We start from the raw sequence: 11,746 nt of genomic DNA on the forward strand, positions 1-11,746 counted from the left end.
TGAGAGAAAGAAGATGTGGAGCACGATCCAGGATCGGATCAGGACCGACTCGATAGACTTATGCTCTGGCCTGTGTCTCATGCAGTTCCCGAATAGGGCTTGCTGGTCCATTTTTTCTTGGTTAATGCAACGATTTCAGACCCAACTTCTCTTTACAACTTTTGCATCAAAAGAAAACAAACAAAACTACAACTAAATATGTTTTAATTGCCTTGACTGGTTACCAATAAACATGCAGCATCGGTGCATTAAAATAGAATGCCCATTGATGCTCGTATGTATTTGTCGTGACATACAAGAACAAAAATTAGGTGCAGTCACCTCAAAGTAATGGTATGGTTTACTTTAGACCGAAGACGTTTTAGCTTTGCATTTGCAACATTCTGCAACATGCAGAATTTTCCAGCTAAGTCTGTTGAGTAAGTCACACATACTGTAATTTCAAGACCACACCAAACAAAGCAAAGAGGATGATATGTTGTTATAATTAGCCTATTCACTTAATAGGGATGCCAGAGAAAGATCAGCTTTCATTACAACGGTGACCTTTTCAAAGGGGTTTGGGTTGATATTAACACCTACCCATCAGGAGAGGCAGCCACTGTCATAACATTGAAAAAAAAAAAAACATTTATGGCAATATTCAAGGATTCCAGGGGACAAGAGTTATCTAACATAGAAGTGGGAGAGGTTACATTTCCGGAAGGAAACATTACCATTTAAACCAAATCGTGGCTCTGCGGATGGCCAAGTGGAGGAAGGGGAATGTGAGTTGTACTTGCCCACATGCCCAGACAGGCCTGTTGTAAGGTGAGAGCGCAGCATTCCCGGCTTTCATAAAAAAAGAGCATTTTTCAAATCGCAGCCAGGAGGCACCCCTTTACCCCCAGTTGTGGTGTCTCACAAGTTTGAGCGTAAACACTTGCATTGTTATTACTGGGGACTATTAGCATTTACATATGTTTATTTGAGCAGTTCGTGCTTAATTTAGTCAATGAACATGGTTTACTGGTATATTTAATACAATACATTTCCGCAATTATGAAACCCAACATTTCTTCAATGTCATACACAAAAATAATAATAATAATAATAATTATTCACAGTACTCTGAAACAGTACAATTTCCTGGAATACTGGTTTACTCCTGACTGTGATGAAAAGTCTGCACTGTTTTGGATACATGTTTAATTATTTTAAACACTGGGGTGAATTTGATGAGCGCTGTCTAAACCCAACAAAGGAGCCCTCTTCCTGTTGCAATTGCCGACGTGTTTTTCTTTGATCCTTTGCTATTACCTTGAGTACACAATATAAACTGCAAGACTGCACTAAATCCCACAGTCAATGTTGCCAGTCCAACTGGCTGTGGCAGTGTTTATTTTCTAAGAGCAGGTGTTTTACTTCAGAAGGTGCTGGGCAGTTCCTCCCTCAACAACAAAGACTGAGTAGGCTAACAGTGCGGGCTGTACTTGTGCTTCGTTAAAAAACAACCGGGCTTCTGAAGGAATTGTTATCCCTGCTGGTGGACCCCAGCGCACTCAACATGGCCCTTCATGGCACATCTGCTCCCTACACAAGCAGAAGGGTCTTGCAAAGGACCAAAAGAAAGGACTGGGACTTCATTCGGCATTGTAATTCTTTGCAAATACGACATCTGAGCGTGGACCTCCCAACTCTGTAGGTTTACAAATGTGCTCCGGTTTGCATTACAGCCTGCTAAAAATATCATTACGGAACTGGATCAAAAGCTGGATGGGCCAGTGAGATAAGAGAGGGTAGAAAAACAATTTTTCGTATGGTCTCATTCTTCTTTTGTAGACATTAGTCTCCTCCCTAGAGTAAACAGTTCTCAAGTTAATTTCGCCAGTGGGGCCATGCTTGCATCAGCCCCTCCCCCACACTTTTCACCAGTCCCTTACCATACATGGGCTTGGGGTAGGAGAGGAGAAAGCCAGTGGAGGACGGCCCTGCAGCTACAAGAGCAGGAGGAAGCAGGAGACATGAAGGCCAGTGTGAGATGGGAGGGCCCTGTAATATTTTTCTTCGCAGTTTTGGGGCATGGGTGGAACTCTCCCTTTCACTCACTCACTACAAGTTATGAGTATGAAAAAAAAAAAATAAAAACTACCGTCAGAGCAGTAAAGAAACCTTGTTTTTGTGAGCTGCTGGGGGGAAAGCAGCATGAATTGTATCATGATTCAACAATGAGGAAGTGTTTCTGTTTATCTGGCAAAACCGTCCAGGGAGTTGTTTTTAGAACTCGCTGAAATGTTCAGCGGCTTTTCTGACGACAGATAAATGCCTTTTCCCAGAGTGTGATCTCACACAAAATGAACACGAGTTCAGAACTCCGCATCTCAGGTTGCATGCTTGTCTCACAAGAATAATTCTTCAAGATCACTTGCAACTAAGAAAAAAAGATTTTTACTGTATTCTCTGAGACTTCTTTTGTCTCTTTATGACAAAGATTGGTTGACAAAATTTTTCCCCCAAATTATTTCAGTGACATCAACCTACCATTTCAACAATCCCTACATTGTGTAAACCCCCTACCATTAGCATTTATCATTTAACTGAAAGACACTGCATACATTAATTGTGTATACTCCTATTTAGTTTGAAACAGAGATATAAAGACACTACTTGTTTTAATCTTGAAAGATGGTTAGTTGAATATGTATATGACCTTTGCCAGGTATGTGCATTGAAGTCTGAAAGTGGCAACATCTGTTACACTGCTCTTCAATCCAGCAGATGTCCTTCTTGTAACTGAAATACCACGAGGCCAGCGAGTACCTGCCCGTGTTTGGCTGCATACACAAATGACCTTGGTCTCAAATGGTGACCTAAAAAAGAATAAAACATTCTCAAAAACATATTGTTTCTGAATTAGCCAGTACACTGTGTTCTGCAAATGTATAAAACAGAGACAAAAAACACGTTACACAATTTTCATCATTCTGTAGTTTTTCATTTCTACAGTTGAACATATGGTTTTGTGCGTAATAGACATGTTTGGGATTTCCACGAAAGCAACTGGTATTTGTCACCACGCTCTGTACACACAATGAATTGCCAGGAGAAATGTAGTGGAATGGGTCAGTTTCACAGAACATGTTTTCTGTAATGCCCTCGGTGTCATGGAACAGGAAATGATGCTATTCAAAAACATGTAAGCTCAATATTGTATATTTAAATCAATGAGGGAAACAGCAATACAGATTTTCTTTTCTCTGACCTGGAACTGAGGTGAGTGACTGCACTGTGCTATTTTGAAAAAGTAGGGCAGTGATAGACAATGGGCCTGCAGTTTATAGCTATACCAGTACGCTGGAGGTATTTCCCCTGCAACTCATGAACCAAACACATCTCTTCCCAAGGTGTTCCCAATTACACAAAACAAAACAATCCCACTGTTTTACCGTGCATAAACACAATTCAGATGATAAATTAAAACAAAGGAACATCGTTTGAACAGCTCCTCTTTTCCAACAAGGAACACTTTCACTTAACATTGTATACCTTCATCTCTTCCAAGCAAATGAGCCTGAGAGAAGAGAATTTACATCAGTGGGTCTGCCGGCTCAGCTAATGTGGCTTTTAGCTAGGGTAATAGGCCCACATTGCCTGGGGCGACCGTACTCCTTCTTAAAGGAATTTACAGCAGTACTGCAGCCTTCAAAACGACTGCAACCTTTAAGTCCACAGGCTTCTTTTCCTTTTGTGTGTGTGATTTATGCTTGTGCCCATATTCACAGATTTACTTTACAACTGATCATCCAACCACACTCTGCCAGGCCCAAGGCATGTCAAAACATCATGATAAATGTAGAATGCAACTAAAACAAGAAATTGTGATTCAGAAAAAAGCACAAACACACACATACACATACATTATCCTCCTTTCCTGATGCACTTAGTGGTCTTAAAGGTGAAAGCGATTCATGACAGCTGACACATTCTCTTGCAAACGTACACATTACAACTCTGGCTGGCTATACGATCCGTACTCTGAAACACAATATATTTGGCTTGTCTTGAAACTGAAATCTTAACATGGCTCCCTTCTTTTTACTTTCAGTGTTTGTGTTGAGTGCTTGGCAGTTCTCTGAAAAAACTTGGTGTATATATATATATATATATATATATATATATATATATATATATATATATATATATATATATATATATATATATATATATATATATTGTGTATACATTGAAACACCTAGATGTATCTGTGGATATATGTTAATTACATTTAACAATCCTCATGATGTGTTTCCAAAGAGGCTTTCTGTTAATATTTCTAGTTTACTATGATTGAGAAAACAAAATACTTACCACACCCCCATGTACACAAATGCCTGTGTCATTACCTTCTACGTGGAAAACAAGTAGACTCAAACTGATAGGACTTGGGGGAACAAGAAGTATGACTAGGTATGCATCAGTGCGTACAACAATTTTTGGTTCCCCCATATATGTTAGACCATATCGGGGCAATTTTGAGCACTTGCTCTTGTGTGTATTTGAGTTTTGAAGCCATATTTATTTTTTTTCCCAGAATGCAAGTTTCAGGCCTTTCAGAATTTTTGAATAATGTGTGTATGTTACGATTATATATGTATTTGTCTTCAACTTGTTGCCACATATTTGGTATGAAATATCAGAAACATGTAATTGGAATTAAAGAATAAATCATCATTGTAACAACACCCCAATAACCTTAAACATTGCCCATAGGACATACAGTATATTACAGTAATTATTTTAACTTTGGTTAAGATGATTAACGCTGGCATAGAATAAAATTAGATTTAATTTAATCACAAATAATGTTTTAATGACCACATTTTTAAGCATAAAGAGAAATGGGAAGTTCTGTATAATTACTTTTCATATAGCCTATCATGAAATAGTTACCATAACAAGTAACAGAACCTCAGTATGTACATGCATATACATCATCTTCATTCATCAAAATGAATTAAGAACATCATGTGTCACAGAAGTTTAAAAACACAGGTACAGGAGAGCTACATATGAACCACAGTTAATCAATTATGAATGATAGGATTGCAATTGATCTCTGCTTGAGCCTTTAATTATTTATTGCTTTCTAAGGACCTTCTGTCCCTAATCTGAAAGCCTTAGCTGATGTGTGCTGTTTGACTATAATTAGGGTTTTTTTTTTTAAATATCCATCCCAAATGCTTCTCACGCATAACGGTCCATCTATTCACTTGGATGGAAACCCCCAACACCCACTATTTTCTATACATTCAATGTTACAGTTGTGAGAACTTTTGGGGAGGGGGGAAATCCAAGCACAGCAAATCTCATTTCAGTGTTACCTCTTCAGTTACTTACACACCCTTTCATTATGAATCATGAAGTTGAAAACAAAAATAAAAGCAGTATAAGTGATGGAAAACAAATGAACATAATGCTGCCTCAAATGTATAACTGAAAATTTCACCATGTTGATGAAATCATTTAAGCTTTGCAACACCCGAATCAACCACTCTGTTAATTTTTTATACTTAAAACCACGTCTCCCCAACTTTTGGTTCAAGTTTTGAAATACTGCATCTGACAGGCCCTCATCATACAAGGATTTATAAGTATAAAATACACCTGTCTCTTAGGCCTACTGCTAGACAGAAAAGTTTTATATTTTCTAAGCCATTAGTTTTAGTTGAAAAGCACTGCATTAGGAACAGGCCTTTGCAGTATAAATTCGAAGCCTTTGAGGTAAAAACTTTGAATCTCTCCCTAGAGGATTATTAGTCTTAAGTCATTTCTGTAGCCTTTGTTTGGAATTTTTCACCTGAGGGAGAGGGGAGAGGATTATTTGGAAGACTAGTCTGGATTCATAGCAGACGCATCTCCAACATGCTGCGCAGGCCTCAGGCTCACATGCTTGGTTAGACAGAACACATGGCAGGGCAGTGGCGGGCCGCGCGTTTTCACCCACAAGGCAGGCGCGGAATGGAATGATGACCCCAGCTGAACACGGAGAGAGTCCTCATGTGGCACCGCTCAGAGGCAGCAAATATGGAGCAGGGGCTTTGCGAGCCAGATTTGTGACTGGAAAGCAACCGATTGAATCCCGGCTGCCTGGATGAACGATCGGTATGCTGCCCTAGATAAGGGTGTCTGCTGATTTTATTGATAGTGTTATGAAAAACAACGCCGTGGACGTCATTGCAGCTTTATGAATCAACAGGATATATGCAGCTTTGAAGCACTGGGTATATACAGAGTGGCTTCAATGTCGATATATTTGCTTGGTGTGTAACAGTCTGTTTTGTGCACATTAAGATTTTTCAATGTGCTCATGTTGGTAACGCAGGTATTTTATGTGAACATGGACCAACAGAGATATCCCAACCTATTATTTAACACTCCGGTTTACGCTGGGCAAAACGTCAGTTCCCTGCCTGAGACAGCAAGCTCAGGCCTGTGCCTAGGCATGCAGGCACTTATTGCTGGGTTTGACAATGTGTTTTTACGACCGATACTCACCCTTGGAAGTATTCTGAAGCACTGTTGTATCATCGCTCTTTTCCCTGCTGTCCTCAGGCTCTGTGCTCTGTTAGCCTCTGTCATTGACACAGCAAGAGCACATAGCTTTTCTGTCTCTGATCGATTCTTCTTTGACCCTTTGACTGCCGAAAACAAAGCATGGACAATGAAGTGGAGGAAACTGCAGTCGGTCCGTTGGAGGGGTGGGCCTAGTCTGACACTGGCATTTGATAGGTGCCAGAAAGAGGATGCAGGTTCCCTGATTCGCAAACTGTTGCTTGTATTTGGAGTATAAGTCTATTTATACTCCATTTATACTTACCCTCGGGGGCCACTATAAAGGAGAGGAACAAATAACAAAATATGTTTCCACTATGTTTTCATGAATATGCCATCTCATAAAGGACAGAGCGGCTAATGCACAGATTGTGGTGTAACCCCCCGTGGCAGTCGCGGTGTAATGTTACAGATGTATAGAGGGGTTTGACATGGGTATGTCTTTACCCTCTCCTGTTTCATTTCCCTTTTCATTTGGAGTGAAACGACAATAACAGCCCGAGCAGGTTAAAAGAGAAGTCGTCTTATTGTAAAAGTCAGACATCCATATTGAGCTACTATCCTATGACCTCATCCATGGTGGCTTGTGGGAATTTCCAACTTCTGAAAGAGTTTTTCAGGGGAATAACCGTACTATTGTGCTATAAACCACAGTGGCTTGTCCACAGTATCAAATTTCAGTCTTCAAGAAGGGAGATGTTGAAGAGAAAGCCAGCCAGGACTGTAAGGACAGACAGACATGTAGTGTATTTTCAATTATTGTATTTTATTCATTTTTTTATCCAGGAATCATGGTTCATTATTATGATTATGTTGATGATGATGATATTATTGCTGTATAACTTTTTCAAGACCAAAGACCTTCACAGTCGACAAACCACTGGGCAGACAATACAACACTGTACACATTGTGGTGGTGGTGGTATTTATTCCCAAATTGGAAAGCTTGGCTGGATTGCTGGTGTTGTACAGGCAGCTACTGTGGGCTTAGCAAAGCTCGTCTAATTGGTGACCATGTCACATGCAGTGATTAGGTCCATCACAGCACAGAATTAGACCTAGATGGCTGTTGAAAGTATTCCTGGATAAGGTTCAAGGGAATATCAACATGCCCTGGCATGGAATTACATGATATATTTGTGTGCTCTTTGGCAGATGAAGAGAATCCACCATAGCCATAAAAAGCTTGCACACTTATGGGCAGCAATGTGGAGAGGTGGGTGGGCTGGAGCTCAGGTTCAGATCCTGGACTGAGACAGATAGATGGGATAGAACTTGACCTGAATAAAGATTTTGTAAAAAATACCTTGACTGAAGAATCTGCTGCATACTTAGAAACAGAGTGTCAGCCTACAGAATGCATTAAATGACATGCACAGCTGTTTCTTGGTGCTTTGAAACATTCTTCAACCTTATCAGTGTGCCCTCAGTACATGGCCACCGTCCCATCTTCAGTGTCATGTGTTGTTTTTGACTCTATTTGAGTCATGCAGGAAGAATACACCGTCTGGCCTGAAGGAGACCTTCAAGTCCATGTGACTGGTTTAATCCTCCAACATCCAGAAGGGTTCCCCCAAAGAGTTCACACAATGCCCGATCAGCTATATTTACAGACCACTAATGTGATGCATTAAATATAGCAAGAGATGGGCATATTCCCCCCTCCTCACAACAGCTGCCTCGCTTAATCCCCCCAAGAGCATGTGTCTGGCCCAAAGGGAGCTGCTGGTTTAAGTCCTCCCTGTCATTTTCTGGCTGCATTGAGAGGTGTGAGTAGCGGTCTGAGTGATGGCAGACTGACACTGCCGCAAGGAACTCCTCTGTGATTTATACTGAGTTCCTGCAAGAATGAGGAGCTCAGTGACCGCTCAGAAAAGGACGCATCAGGAAACTGCAGCCTCTGCAGTGTTCTCTGCTGCTACTACCCGTTTTCAGTTCGCACTGCCAGGCAGACTGCAAGCTGACAAAGGGCGACATCTGCGCTGTCAGAATCAATAGTCAGCCACAAGCCCTCTGTTATCATTTCGCTATACCATTATGTTCTTTTCAGTCTTACATTACATGAACCTCATATGGGTTTTTATTAAAATGTATCATATTCTTACAGCGCTAAAATATGACGAGTCCATAAAAAAGGAGAGGCTATACTAGCAAGCTGCAATTCCCCTCATAAATAACTGCTTCTAGAGAGGAAGCAAGCAATGTTTTGAGAATCAAATGTGGAAACAGAATTATCTGTTGAGCAGTGAGGCTATAATGATAGTGATCACAGCAGGCTTAGGTTTCGCCTAAAGTACCTCCCCCTCTCATGGCCCCGCCCTCCCAGGCGCTCTCCACACAGGTGAGCTTGGTCCACTTATCTACTAGAATTACAGCTCAATTGCATGAGCCAGCTTTCAACTACAGCTGAAAGTTCTTGTTACATTTATGATACCTCGAGCACACCTCAACCCAGACTTATCTGTGACTTTTCTGTGGAATGCACAACCATAAATATCTTCCATGAGTAAATAACAGCGAAAAATTCTGTCCACAGTACATTTTATTGTGTTATAATGAGAAAGAAAAGTAGAAAAACTATTATTGGTAACTGCCAGTTGCTCCATTCCACAGTCCCACTGTAATGGGGTCCTCCCAAACTGTGTGAGAATGCAGAGAGGTGTGACATATATATGTAGAGATGAGTCCAGCCATCCGTCCTCCTAACAAGCTAACAGCAGCCATGGCCATGACCTCCAGGGAAACCACAGGAGTCACATTACCACAACTCTCTCCTGACGGCTGCAGTCATATCCTGCCGACACATTCATAAAATATTCATCATGTGTGAAAGGCAGAAGGAGGGGAGGTGCTCCCCGCTCATTATCACCCCCCCCCCCAAAAAAAAAAAAAAAAAACTGAGGCAAATATTAGCTGAAAAACTCACTGTTTGCAATATCATATTTTCAGTGTTGACAGAGGTGTGGTTTAACCATAACCTCTTTTATGCAACATTAAAACAGATCTGCAGTGTGCTCTTGCTGTTTTACCTGCAAGCACTACACTGTCTCACAGCAACAGAAATGTAGACTAGTTAGCTAGCAACATTTCGCAGATACCACTGGCTCCTAAGGGCACATATTTCAATTACATTGACACTACGAAGATAAAACCTCAGTTCTGCACATAAATCTTCTCCTGTTATCATCACGCTCAATCTTAAGGCATTCTTGTAAACGAAAGCACTCATAATCAGAACACAACCTGAGCAGGCATTGCTCAACTTTGCAGGCCTTTTTGTCCTCTAGCTCCCTCTACTGAGCAGCTCCTGTTACAGCAGGGACCACTCTGTAAGTGAATGAGGGGGTAGCTGTGCAGCGGACACCACTTTTTAGGGCTAATTCCAGCAAGGAGATGCACTGTACTGTCGTTTCTCCACTGATTAAATGAAGAAGAAATAGTATACCTCTCCTCTGTCTTCAGTCCTGATGGGCGTGCGCAATTTGTCTTTCATGATGAAAAAATTCATTAAAGGCATCCTTGGAGAATCAACATTCACCATATTCTATGAACAATTGTACGCATTGCCTTATCTACACAGCCCGTCATGAATGTACAGCTTTCTTTCTGCATAAGAGGTATGTCTCGGACACAGCCACAGAAAAAAGAAATTTGATTGTTTTCTTCAAAGAGGGGCCTTCAAGTTAGTCTTACTGTGCATATGTCATACGAAAGGGGAGTAGTAGATTTTCCCTGGTTTACTCTCCGTGGGAGGACTGCAACACAGGAAAAAAATCTCATTCATCACCATCCATTGCTCTGCTCTCCTCCTCCTCTCCTGCCCGACCAAACGATTGCATCAATGGGGCAAAGGGCAGGCTCCACTCATAATCCTGTACCAGGATCAAGTCAGCAGGCAGCAGTGGGAGCTCACTGTGAACAAAGGTCTCAGCCACTATCAGGAGTTAGGCTGCTTTCACGCTGCAATCCATTTCCTGGTCTCGTCCCATCCCGGAAAGTTCTAGAGGAGACAAATTGGAACAGCTTGCTTTCCAAGTGGAAAATGTCCATAAGTGGAGATGTTCACACACCTACTTCAGGTGCCTGGAGAGAAGACTCTGAACTTTCAGGGGAATACTCCCACACACTGTGTGTCTTGCAAAATCCACACAAATTTATTATAATAATCATGAAGCAAAAGTAAACTTTTTGCACAGCAGTTCCCTGTAAGCGCATCAGTGTGGAGAATCCAGCAATGCCAAAATTTAATAAAACAGGTCATGTAATATTTGGTTTAACTTTATTTTACAGGATCGGAGCAACCTGATTTCCAAAGAGTATCCCTGTGTTAATGTACTGAGATAGTATTTATGAGTTTTTACTTATGATTTGCACTGTTCAGTATCTCTTATGAAACTTTTGTGCTCCAGGATTCATCAGTCAGTCATAGACATGCAAATGCGAACAAAGCTGTCAATCACTTCACATTTAAAATTCAAAGGGATATTTAATAGTTCAATTACCTCCATAACTACTGCAGTGTTCTTAAAGTTCTTCTCAGACTCCTTGACTACAGACTGCAATACAGACTGCAAACAAGAATTTAAATATACAGTGATTCGCAATATATGAATAGGATTTTAAAGTGTATATGTCTGTATGGCTATGATAGTTAGCATAGAATTTTGCCTTACTTGAAAAAGGGGCTTATCACTGTTATACAGCAATACATTCTGGTAGGTTCTGGCAGGTCGCCCTACAATCTGACCTCACCTTGGCACCTGATAAATTAAGTTCTAGAACAATTGACGCAAATTCAAGGGCACTTGCAAGGCTAATTTCTAAATTATTTACAATCCACCATGTCCGTCAGTTGTGAGAACACATTTGGTTTTAACTGTGCTCCAAACTCAGACAACATGAGCTAAAAGATCAATCTTCCAAAAGCAGAAGCTGAGGCACCCTCACAGTCGGCGCTAAGTAGGAATTTCCCATTAAAATTTAAAGTTTGTATCACTAGATCACCCTTTTGGTTGGGGAAAAAAAAGGACAGATGGATAATAAGCAACCAGCCACCTTGCAGTTTGGGGTAGCTTGTATATACTCATCCCAGCAGAGTGCACTATTGTTACTAGACATTCTGTATGTAAAGTTTACTGAATGAGGCAGGTAAGGA

This window comes from Megalops cyprinoides, chromosome 20 (genome assembly GCF_013368585.1).
Source record: "Megalops cyprinoides isolate fMegCyp1 chromosome 20, fMegCyp1.pri, whole genome shotgun sequence".
In the NCBI taxonomy this organism is placed as follows: domain Eukaryota; kingdom Metazoa; phylum Chordata; class Actinopteri; order Elopiformes; family Megalopidae; genus Megalops; species Megalops cyprinoides.